A 13,103-nucleotide genomic window follows, 5' to 3' on the forward strand; every position below is an offset into this window, starting at 1 on the left:
CCCCCCCCCCCAGGAAATGCCCTTGCTGCTACCATCAGGAAAGAGGTACAGGTGGGCACAGGTTCAGGAGCAGTTGCTACCCCTCAACCGTAAGATTCCTAAACAACAGACTCATTCAGAGACTCATTTAAGAACTCTTGCTTTACTCATCATTTAATATTGAACATTTATTTTTCTGTATTTGTGCAGTTTGTTTACATTTCTTTCTTTTGGATAAATTTCCTTCCACTTGAGGGCAGTTTATTGTTATCAATAATTAATAATTCTGCCTGGCCCGCAGGGATCTCAGGATTGTATGTGATGTCATATATGGAGTCTGACAATAAATTTAAACGAAAGCACACAACCAATGGGAAGGCAGGGGACCAATATTGTTTTCTTCTTGTAATTTACCTTCCTGTTCTAAAGATAAGGCTGACAAGCTCCTTACAATGGAGCATTATGTGCACTTGACTTATAGTTAATGATCAGTCATGTTTTTAATTCAAATACAAATATGTTAAACAACCCAAGCATGTTCTTGACCATGTTCTTTCTATTCACATTTATGATGGAAAATTTAAAAGATTTTTAAAAATGGAGAAGTTAACAATTAAGAGCTTTGCAAAAATTTGCAAATTGACATGGTAGAAGACTTCAAAATGACAAAATTGTTCTGTATAGTAGACAAAGAAGTGTTTCTGTTTGCAGAAAATGAAAAAAACTGTGGTCCGTAAATATTAGATGGTCAATAAATGTCACAAGGAATTCAGTCAAAGCCTCCTATCTGGAATGGTAAAACTATAGAATCTTTTAGCACAAGCAGTAATTCACCTTGATTCATTTAAAAGGGGTGGTAAATAAAGTGGAATGGACTATGTTCAGGGATCAAGGTTTCTTTTTTTGTCACGTAATAATTCATTAAAAACATAACATACATGATATACTTTTGCCTGCTGTAAGGCAGACATAGAACCACCATGAACCCAGCACCTGAACAATAGGAGAAAGAGAAGCAAAAGAGAGTCCCTCCAGTGTTCCCGGAGCCTCTGCAGGCACACAGACTCCTGTTAGGTTCATCGGCAACCTGAGCTCCAGATCCAAACCTCTGAAACGATCAGGAAGATTTCTGCGCCCAAGCCCCTTCGGGAGCACTTCTTGCCCTCAGCACCTTCTCCCTTGACTGCAAGTCACCTGCAGCCTACGTGGGCCCCTCAGCCACTGAGTGCCTCGCTGTTCTGTTGCCGTGGTCACTGTCCTGTAGAGTCATATCCCATGCTTCTCCTTCTCAACGGGAGGTGTTCTCCTGTTTCTGGTGATCTGTGCTGGTCCCCCAGAGTCTGTAACCCCTCGTGGCTTCTGCGGAGCATAGGCGCCGTCACCTTGGGCACTTATGCATATGTTAAGTATATGTTTGATAAGATTTAATGGGAAGAAGCCCTCTGTCCAGTATAAACTTCACTGCTGTCCATTTGAACTAGATGACCTCTTTCAGTGGTGTAGATTTAATGTGAGATGGAATTGGATTGATGTAAAATGTAGTTGACGCAGCCCTTGATAAAGAGATGTTGACACAATAGATTTTGATAAATCAAGTCCAACATAACGTAGAATTTGTGAGGTTCCAGAAGTGAACTTTAGGAGCTCTGGTTGGGAAGATAAAAGCCTGGAGTGACAAATAGAATTATTGATCACAGACACTTGAACCAAATATTAATGCAATCATTGGTGTGGAATGTCCCATGTTTAGGGAGCAACAGTATCAATATAGAAAATCTAACTGAAATTGTAACTACTTTATCTTTATCTATTTTTGTTTAGATTGTATGCTCTGTGTGCCCAGGTCAAGTGTTAAATATGTCCAGGAAATCAGTTTGATCTTTTGGTGTAAGTTTTACCTCTGGTATATTTTCATTTTGGACAGCAAAAATTGGCACTATTGCACTGTTCTTGATGGAAACCCAGCCTCACCATCCATAAACTATGACTAAAGTTAGAAGAAGAAATTCATACAGTAAATGGCAATTTTACCATTCTGAGTTACAATTTAACAAAGTGGACTGAAAACATTTACTTGATGATAAATTGGTACAAAATCTGTAGGAGCCTGATCAATAAGGATTTAACAAGGGTTCAGACGAAATGCATTCCCAATAATAAAGGACAATCTCCCAAGCCCCCGGATGTCAAGGAACATAGGACATAAAATAAGGCAGAAAGGGAAAGCTTTGCCGTGAAGAGCTGGAGATAGTTTGAGGAGCTTAGAATGTGCAGAGATGATACTGAAAATAAATTAAAGTAATTTGTCTGAAAATCTATTCTGAGCAAAAATAAAGGAAAAGACAAAAACAAATGGAAGACTACATTCTATTAGAAACTAAAGTAATGGCCTGTGTACAGCGTTATTCTAGTAAATATTACCATTAAAACCATGATGACTTTCCACACAGAACAATGCTATTGCATTTGCTAGCCCAATGCATAAGTAATTCCAATATCCCATTTTCCCTCCTTAATTTCATCCTCGAATATCCCTCTAATCCTTGAACAATGCAATTATGTCAGCCTCAAGTATATCCAGTGAAGAAATCAATTCTAACGTTTTCTCTCCTTGCTCTCACTGGCAACTTTGTTTCGGGAACCTCTAATTACTGATGCCTTGATGAATGGAACTGTGTGAATGAGTACTTGCACCAGAGGCAGAGCACCTTCCGGAGATGGTCTGAGCCAATGACAGTCAAACCATACAGTAGAAGTTAAAGCCTCAACCTTAAAGAAGAATATTTTCAGAAAGGAAGATGATTTGAAACCCAGTGAAAACTAATGTCCTTGAAGAAGATTCCAGAAGTGCTTGCTGTTACAGCTCCAGCGACCGGGGATTCTACTCTGGCACTGTCTGCAAGGAGTTTGTATGTTCTCCTTGAGTCTGTGTGGGCTTCCACTGGGTGTTATGATTTCCTCACATCCTACAAAAACATACTATGAGTTCTAGGTCAATTGGCTGTATTTGGGCAGCACGGCTTGTGGGCCGAAAGGGCCTGTGACCATGCTGTCTGTCTAAATTTAAATTAAAAAAACCCAAATGTTACTCTGCAGTTTCAGGAAACAAGAGAACCTGAATCTAATGCCAATCTGTGTAGCTTAAAGATTGACGTGGAGAGTATGGTCCTTGGGGATGAATGGATTCCTGGTCAGCTGGATGGATGAAATGGAACTGGTCCTTCATTCACTTAGAAGCTTACTCTTATCATAATGCCAGATCTCAGTATCCAAATGAATTTTGGAGAATTAAGTTGCAGTGCTGGAATTTTATAGATTCTGTCCATGAAGTATTGACAGGACATATTCTACTGGGGAAATACAGCAGGGTTCTCACGCTCAAACCGCTGTGTAAATTCTTTAAAAGATTTTGGAAGGTGAGCTTGACACATATGTGGTTTTATTGTAGGGCCATTAGTGTAATAACTTCCAGATCGACACAGCTCCCTCAAACAGCCCGCATCGCAGCAGCTGCTCCCCTCCCACCAAAAACTAGCCTGCAGGCTTGACATGAGCTACCAGGCAAGCACTTTCCACTTCAAAGGAATGCCCAGCATGTTTCCACACCCCTCATGTGTGTACCGCTGCTGCAGCAGAAATAATACAAAAAAGGTGAGTTCCTCTTGCCTCTCCATGGTACTCATACCACAAAATGCCAAAGGGTTTACTTTTTGAACAGGGTTTTGAAAGCTCTTGCAGGATGAGATGGAAATGGTGATAGTTTACATGCATTGCTTTTTAATCCCATACATAGGACCATTTATGCAGGAGAAGGATATAGTAACATGGTCTGAGTAATGGAGAGATTGGATGGCTTGAGTTTGTTTTAATTGAGGGATGGGGGGGAGGGTCCTGCAAGTGTGACATAGACAAAAAGGAAACCTTTTTCCCTTAAAAAATTGGTGGCACTGCTGTAACATCAGCACTGCCACTGGTGGACAGAAAGTGGGGAGCAGAGATACACTGCTTCCCCCTGGGGTCCAACCGCCTAGTCTGATTGCCACCAGCTCTGTACAGGGTTTACATAGCCCGTTAAATGAGACAACGGTAGTTTGATTTAAAATCCCATGACTGTGGGGCTCTGCACCCAAGATGGTGGCCTATGATTGGCAGCAGCCACGAGGAGTGGAGGTCTGACGCAGGGCACCAGAAAATGAGGCGTACACACCCCTCCCATCTGTAAAAGAGAAGCAGAGGAGACAATCCCATGGGACAGTAACCACAGCGGCGAACCAGTGAAGGGCTCTGCAGCTGAAGGAACCCAACAGGCATCGGTCTGCTGACAGCTCAAGGCGAGGAACCCACAGAGGCTGTGAGCTGTTCGAGACTGGGTAGAGACTGGGTGCAGGGGTACCAGGTACTGGAACTGGGATGCGAGAAGGTGCCGAGAGCACTGAAGATTGGTATCTGGAGCACGGGTTGCCGATGGTTTGAACTGGACTCTGTGTGGCTGCAGTGGCTGTGGGGGTGCTGGACACAAATCCATGGACAATCGGTGACTCTGGTGGGGTGGGGTTGGGAAACTCTCTTTGGCTTCTCTTTCTCTGACTGTAAGAGGAGCTTCAGGCAATTTTTGCCAATAGTGAATCTGTCTGCCTTACACCAGAAAAAAAGGCAATTTCATGTAATATGACAGCTCAAGGACATTTGGGATCTTTTGTGGCAGCCAATTGGAAAAGAGGATGACTTGATACAATTCTCGTTCTTTGGGCCTTGAGGCGACTGATGAAGCCAGTGTGGGAACCACAGACTCTCACATATGAAGCTGAAGTTTTTGAAGGACAGGCAGTTTGTGAAAAAGAACACTTTTGCATTATGCAAGGCTTCGGAATATTCCTGATGCTAGCCTTGAAGTTCTCAATATCATTCTGAATGTCCTTCTCTGCTTAGAGTGGGCATGGGCCCCAGATCCCAGGAATCAGCGGGAATGTGGCATAAACCACATCCTTGAATTTATCCAGTGATAGAAATTGGAATAGAATGTCTGTCACAGGAATCTGTTGTTGGGCATGTGGATTTAATGGCTGCCCAACCAAGTGTATTGAGTTGAATTGGGCCTCAATAGTGGGGCATTTAGCCTGGGAGAGGAGCCTGATGTTGGTTTGCTATACATCCAGAGAACTAGAAGGGTTTTTTGGAGATGGCAAAGGTGGTATTTTTCCAGAGACTTGGAGTTTTGGTTTGTAAATAGTATGGTTCAGAGTTCAAAAATCAAAGTTATTGTCATAGAACAAAAGTGACAGGCTATGTAAACCCTGTGATTCTTTTTTCCTGTGGGACAAGCAGAATTTCTATCTATGGGTAGTGCAAAGAAACTGTTCTCAAATTAAAATACATATACAAGAGAGAAATGTAAGCAAAGAAAGAAATGTAAGCAAACTGACTGTAGATATGGAAAATAAATATTCAATTGTAGCGCCCCGCAGCCTGCACCTTGGGCTGACACAGAAAATGGCCATCGAACATGGCAACATTGTGCGGGCCGAAATGCCCATTCTCATAGGCCGCCAGAAGAGCATTGAAACTAGCCAATTACTGCCGGTGGATTGCAGGGGGCCCAATTGGGGCCTAAGCGTCTGAGGTAACTAATCAGCAGCTGGCCCACTCAAGCCACACCCCGGTGATGACACAGCTGAGCTGACTATAAAAGGCAGAGCTGCCACTGAATAAACTCAGTGTCAAATACATTTTACTAGTGTGTGTGTCATCACTGGTCACTGTCCATTTTGGCAGGTTTCCAAAGTCTTCTTGGGCGCTGGTACAGTTGAGGCCTGATGGAGGGAAATGTTAAAGATATCCATGAGTACATTGGCCAGTTGGCCAGAACAGATTTTCAGTACCCAGCCATGTACTCCATCCGGACCGGATGCTTTGCTTGGATCCATTCTCCTGAAGGCAGTCTGTACATCATCTTTGGATACTGATTGTAGAGGATCATCAAGGGATGTGGAGGTTCACAGTAGGTTTTCAGAATATAAAATCCAAAGGATGGATACAGAGTATGCAGCTGACAGAGATGGCTTTGATCTTCCCAATGCTTAGTCAGGGTCGGCGATGTGAATCGTTTCATTCAGTGACTTTTCCTAGAACCTGTTTACACATGATTGTGAAATGACCAATATAAAATACCATTTATTATAAACACTTCAATGTAATGTTAAAACATTTGTACATAATAAATTCTTTAATCATTTCCATGTTAGTTAATAAATATTTGTAAATGTTGTAACATTTTGAACGTGCGCCACTTTTCCAACTGTTTGATCCCACTGGGAGGGAATACACTTTGTACAAGTCAAGTGAATGAGAAAGAACTGTCAGATTGCCCAGGGCACTGAGCCATCCAGGTGGCTTCATATGTCCTAGTCTCACCATTACTTCATTCTTTCCTACCACAGTACCCATTCACGCCGCCATCAGCAATTGGTTAGTACTTTTATCCAGTATATTTATTGCAACAAGCGATTTCTTAATTAACCGCAAGATTTGATCTTCTAATTTGAATTCTTATTGCCTTTCCCTTTCAATATTTTCACTCTCACTTTCTCTCTCCTATCTCTTGCCTACATAGTTTTATGGAAATCTGTTCCATTTGTCTTTGTCATCCAATTCAAACTTTTTGTTCATTCATGAGTAATCTCCTATTCTTTGTACCCTTTCCTCTAAACTAGGCTCTGTAACTTCACAAGAACCTGTAATGACTCACAGAATATCCTTTTCACTTTTTATATTAATGGTCATAGATTGGGTAGGAAGGAAGGCAAAACATACTAATTAATGGTCTGTGTCATCCTGCATCACATGAAGAGGAAGGATATCAACATCAACAAGAGGGAAAAAAGGGCCTCGGGCATTGATGGCTTCCTGATTATATTGGAGGTTTAGATCTAGAGGTCGGGTTGCCAGTAGATGAGACAGGGGTCTGTGTGGCTGAAGAGGTTGCGGGAGTGCTGGAGGTGAATCCACGGACACTTGGTGACTTTGATACTACTGGCAATTCTGCCTTATGGCAGAAAAAGGTTAAAGTACATCATGAATGTTACATTTTAAAGTATCAATATGTGATAATAAAAGAAACCTTAAACCTTGAACAGCAGTAAGGGAATACCTTTTTCTTCTCTTTCCCTTACTGTAAGGGGCACCAGGTGATACCAGTGATGACTCTTAAGGAAGGCAGAAGAAAATTTTGGGTAATGTTATATTTTCTCTATTACATGACAATAAAGGGAATCATGAATCTTGGGCAGAAAATATAACAGAAATAAGAGTATTGAGGAGCATGGTTAGTGTAGCAGTTATCGCAACGCTGTTCAGGCCAGTGACCCAGGTTTTAATCCGGTGGTGACTCTAAGGAGTTTGGACGTTCTCCCTGTGTCTGCATGGGTTTCTTCCAGGTACTCTGGTTTCTCCCCATCCTTAAAAATGAATTGGAGTTGTAGGTTAATTGCTTGATGGCTGGAAAGGCCTGTTACTGTACTGTAGGTCTTTTCTTCTTTGGCTTGGCTTCGCGGACGAAGATTTATGGAGGGGGTAAAAGTCCACCTCAGCTGCAGGTTCGTTTGTGGCTGACAAGTCCGATGCGGGACAGGCAGACACGGTTGCAGCGGCTGCAGGGGAAAATTGGTTGGTTGGGGTTGGGTGTTGGGTTTTTCCTCCTTTGCCTTTTGTCAGTGAGGTGGGCTCTGCGGTCTTCTTCAAAGGAGGTTGCTGCCCGCCAAACTGTGAGGCGCCAAGATGCACGGTTTGAGGCGATATCAGCCCACTGGCGGTGGTCAATGTGGCAGGCACCAAGAGATTTCTTTAGGCGGTCCTTGTACCTTTTCTTTGGTGCACCTCTGTCATGGTGGCCAGTGGAGAGCTCGCCATATAACACGATCTTGGGAAGGCGATGGTCCTCCATTCTGGAGACGTGACCCACCCAGCGCAGCTGGATCTTCAACAGCGTGGACTCGATGTTTAAATTAAACTCTAAGTTTAAATTAAAGTTATATTTGGCTCAGTACATTGCATCTATAGGAATACAACACAACAGATTGTTTAAATTCCAGCTATTTACAGTCCAAATGAATGACTTATAGTGTAGTGAATCTAAGTTGCAGGCCCAGCAGACATCAATAGGACCACACTTTGACAAGTGCACAGGGATAAAGGCAGGTTAATTGACTGGACAAAAAGATGGCAGATGCCATGCAATTTGGAGAAAGCGAAACATTCCTCAGAAGAATGGTAAAGCAATAAATATTTTAAAAGGTGAAAGGCGAATAAATGTTGATATGGAGAGACATTGAGGTATGCTTACACATGAGTGAGAGAGCGGCAAGTACAGCAGACAAATACGAGCCCAAACTACCCAATTATACCCAATTAAACTGCAACTTTTTTTTACCCCCTTATGTTTTGAAGAATGGGAAGAAACCAGAGTGGGGAAAACCCATGCAGACACAGAGAGAATGTACAAATTCCTTACAGGCATCACGGGATTCGAACCTGGGTCACTGGCGCTGTAACAATGTTGTGCTAACCATGCCACCTAATCTTTCCATTCCCTGTGTGGGGTTCCATATAATGGAACAGGTGCCGATCCAGTGCTTGGATCAAAATTGTTGCCATGAGGTCTTGCATTTGTTCCTCTCATGAAAGAGGGAATGAGTTATGATAAGACAGTACATTTTGTTTCTAGTCTTAATGATAAAGTTGCAAATAAAGATTTTTGACAGTTGGAATAAGGATACTCCTTAGCCTTAAGATACTCCATAACTTCCAGATGGGGCATCATTTTAATGACCATGTTGGTTCCATGCTCAAATGAACTGAAGAGGCAAACACCTTGACTAGTTCTGCAAGAGGATTCGTTGATATCAACTCATTGATATTGGTGAACTTCAGTCCATTATAATAATCCTTTTCTGATTGTCTCTCCAGAAGATGTCCTGATTACTCTTTACGCATTGTTTGGTAATAGTGATGTGAAAACCTCTGAGTTTCCCAAGTTTGATTGCAGAGTGCATCAGTCTGTCACTGGGATTGCAAAAGCTCTTGCTCATGAACTCCATTTGTTGCAGTGGATGTAGTTTGTGCACGGTGACCTTTAACTCAGTATAGCCTTTTCACACCAGCTCAATGTAGACCTGAAAAGTGAGGATTTCACCCAGTGGTGAGAGAGTCTGAGATAGCTGGAGAGCAGGCTGTGCTGCCTGAGTATTAATGCTCACATAGGCATAGGTGCTTTCTGGCTGCTCTGTGCTTACTGTGACACACACTTATTGTTTCTCAACCACCCTGCTGTACTCAGGTCTCCAGGTGTGAATTCCAAGCCTTGTTTCAGGATGAAATCTTGGCCCCATTGAGGCAATCCCAGTTCCATCTGAATAACACACTCTCAGCTATACTCTGGTCTCCAGGTGTGAATTCAAAGCCTTGTTTCAGGATGAAATCTTGGCCCCATGGAGCCAATCCCAGTTCCATTTGAATAACACACTCCCAGCTGTACTCCGGTCTCCAGGTATGAATTCCAAGCCTTGTTTCAGGATCAAATCTTGGCCCCATGGAGCCAATCCCAGTTCCATTTGAATAACACACTCCCAGCTGTACTCCGGTCTCCAGGTATGAATTCCAAGCCTTGTTTCAGGATGAAATCTTGAGCCAATCCCAGTTCCAACTGAATAAGCAAAATTTCCTTTACTCTATCAAAAGGCAAAGATTCAATGTCAGCAGAAATTTCCCAGCACCCTTTACAGTCAGAGAAAGAGAAGCAAAATCGAGTCCCCTCAGAGTCACCGAATGTCCATGGACTCACCTCCAGCGCTCCCGAAGCCTCCGCAGCCAGACAGACTTCAATCCAACCCGGGCTCCAAATCTAAATGTCTGACACGATCAAAAAGCCCTCAGTGCCCTCGGCACCCTCTCGCTTCTCAGTTCCAATACCTGGTTACCCCTTCAGCCAGACTCAAGCCAGTCTCCAGCAGTCTGCAGCCTGGAGTGAGTCCCTTTACTGCAGTCGCCAGCAGCTCACAGCCTCACCAACAGCCTGTTCCCTGTGTGTTCTTCAGCCTCAGAGCCCCTCACTGATTCGCTGCTGTGGTCACTGTCCCGTAGGTCGTCTCCTCTGCTTCTCCTTTTCAAATGGGGTGTGGTCTCTCCTTTTGTCTGGTGCCCTGCTCCAGTCCTCTGCTTCCCTGGAGTCTGCAACCCCTCGAGGCCACTGCCGAACATAGGTACCGCCAGTCTGGGCTCGGACCTCGCAGTCACAAGATTTTAAAATAAAACACCATTGGTTCCTTTAGTAGGCTGTTTAAAGCCTGAACGGAGCTGACAGAAGTTGGACTGGACAGTTGGACCCAGCGGTGAGCGCTGTGTCTCCACTCCCCACTCCCTACGGGTCCACACCAGCAGTATCATCTCCATTTTTTTAAATTGACATTATCTATTTATGTAACCTATAAATGTTCATTTGAATAGTATAATAAATTGATGCAACGCAAAAGAACAATTGACCCATCATGGCTATTACCATATCTGCGGCACCATTTTCTGAGAATGAATTCCTTCTCCGAGGTCTTTGGATAAAATTGTCAAAACCATTAAATCTATGTTTTGTGGTTACTAACCCTTCCACTAATGGAAACAATTTCTCCTAATTTACTGCATAAAAACTTCATAATTTTGAACCCATCTATACATTATTTAGGAAATAGCCTTGACCTATCTCACCTTTTCATCCTTGGTACCATTTCTGGTAATCAGAACTGCATTCAAATTTGACATTCTTCCGAAAATTTTAGAGCCCACTTTTTGCCACAGTGCTTCAAAGTACAACTTTTGGTCAACTTTTCTGAAAGGATTTCTGTTATAAATTGCTATGTCAATGTTTCCTGCTCAGTTTTACTCTGTTTATATCTCAATGCATTTGCAAATTATGGATATTAGGTGATTGTGGGCAGTTTTTTATCTCTGTGACTATGTTGTACAGACAAGAATTACATTTGCCCAATGACAAAGTAGTGCTATAGAAATATTTTGTTATGACATCATGAATGTTTTTTATGAATTGGCTACTTTTTTTCTGTGTTTACTTGCTGTAACAATTTTCCTCAACAAACTTACTCTGCTGTGTTCGAGACTGTTATCTTGTGCTGTACCTGACATAAAAAAGGATGCTCATATTTTATAAAGGAGAATTAATATGAGGAAAACAGAATTACAAAAACTTTCTGTGCTTAAGTTTCTGATTATTGCCTCTCATTCTATCCTCTATCTGTACTGGAGTGGAATATTGCCAACCCATGTCAATTCTTGGCATTCAACAAAGGCAAATAGACATAAGCTACTCACAGACACACTTGAAAGCTTTCACAAACTTGCACATTTAGTGTCTCAGACAGGCACATATATTCAATCGCAGACATGTATGCGAATACAGCAACAGTCAGACAAACATACACATCAAGTTTTAAAGATCATGAACAGATGCAGAGAGACCCAAGGAGACAAATACTCAACAAATCCACCTGAACATTCACTCGACCATTTAGCCCTATTCGTTCAACCATATACACGTAGAAATATAGCATATAGGCAAGCAAAAGGTGGCATGACAATAAAGGAACCTTGAGGCACAGGAACAGATATGTACACAAGAGAATATCAAAGGAGTAGCATGGGTACCCACATGGGTCCCAGCTATGCTTGCCTTTTTGTTGACTTTGTGGAGCAAACCAATGCTGCAAGCCTACACAGGCAAGGCCCCTCAACTCTTCCTCTGCTACATTGATGACCTCATCGATGCTGCCTCATGCACCCATTCTGAGCTCGTCAAGTTTATTCACTTTGGCGCTAACTTTCACCCCAACCTCCAATTCACTTAGTCCATCTCCAGCAACACTCTCCTTTGTCTTGATTTCTCAGTCTCTATCTCCAGAGGCAGGATTTTTAATAACAATTTTTCCAAATTTACCAACTCCAACAACTAACTCAACCTCAATTCTTCACTCCCCATCTCCTGCAAAGATTCTATTCCGTCCTCATAATTCCTCCATTGCCATTGTATCTGCTCCCAAGATGAGGTTTTCCAGTCCAGATCATCTGAGATGTCCTCCTTCTTCCTCAAACATGGCTTCCCCTCCACCACCATCAACTCAGCCCTCACCCATATCTCCTCCATTTCCTGCTCTGGCCACCTCTGCCCTCAGATGCAACAAAAACAGGATTCCCCTTGTCCTCCCCTACACTCCACCAGCCTCCACATCCTCTGTAATTTGGTCAACTCCAACATGATCCCACCACCAGACACACCTTCTCCTCTCCTCCCCTCTCCGCCTTCCATAGGGACCGCTACCTCTATGACTCCCTTATCTACTCATCCTTTCCCATTAATCACCCCCTTGGCACCTTCCCATGTGGCCTCAGGAAGTGCTGCTCTTGCACCCACACCTCCTCCCTCACCACCATTTGGGTGGGAAAGGTCCTTTCAAGATAATCTGTGGGATTCATCTACTGCAACTGGTGATCCCGTTGTGGCCTTCTCTACATTGCAGAGACTGAGCACAGCCTGGAACATCACTTCCCTGAGCACCTTTGCTCTGTCCGCAATAATGACAGAGATCTCCCAGTGGTCAACATTTCAAATCTGCACCCCACTCCCACCCTGACATGTCCGTCCATGACCTCATGTACTGTCAAACAAAGGTCACCTGTAAATTGGTGGAGCAACACCTAATTTTCCATCAGAGCCCTCTCCAACCTGATGGCATTAACGTCCACTTCTCCGATTTCTGCTAGCCCATTGCCTGTTCTCCGTCCTTTCTCATTCCCTTTGTCGCCTTTCTTCCAGCTCCTCACCCCCTTTCCTCTCCATTCACAGAGCCATCCCTTCCCCCTGCTTGCTGGTGTGCCCACCCTCCCTTATCTACTCATTACCTCCTTCCTGAGGGCCTGTGCTCCTCCCACTGCCCCTCTTCCCCTCACCATTTTGTTCGGCCACCTGCCTACATTTTCCTCATACGTTAGTGAAGGTGTCAGGCCCAAAGCGCCGGTTAAATGCCTTTAACTTTGCTATATAAAGTACACCATTTGTCCTGGCTGAGTTT

The 13,103-nt window shown here is 43.3% G+C and overlaps 1 protein-coding gene across 1 annotated transcript in view; it reads left to right on the forward strand.

Annotated features, from left to right (window-relative positions):
* The first annotated feature begins 6,411 nt into the window (after window positions 1-6,411).
* LOC138754423 (polynucleotide 5'-hydroxyl-kinase NOL9-like) overlaps window positions 6,412-13,103 on the forward strand; it is a 31,317-nt gene continuing 24,625 nt past the window's right edge. The window contains exon 1 of the mRNA XM_069918682.1: window positions 6,412-6,444. The gene's annotated coding sequence lies outside the window, so the exon portion shown is untranslated. The remainder of the gene's footprint in view (window positions 6,445-13,103) is intronic.

Source organism: Narcine bancroftii, chromosome 2, assembly GCF_036971445.1.
Source record: "Narcine bancroftii isolate sNarBan1 chromosome 2, sNarBan1.hap1, whole genome shotgun sequence".
In the NCBI taxonomy this organism is placed as follows: domain Eukaryota; kingdom Metazoa; phylum Chordata; class Chondrichthyes; order Torpediniformes; family Narcinidae; genus Narcine; species Narcine bancroftii.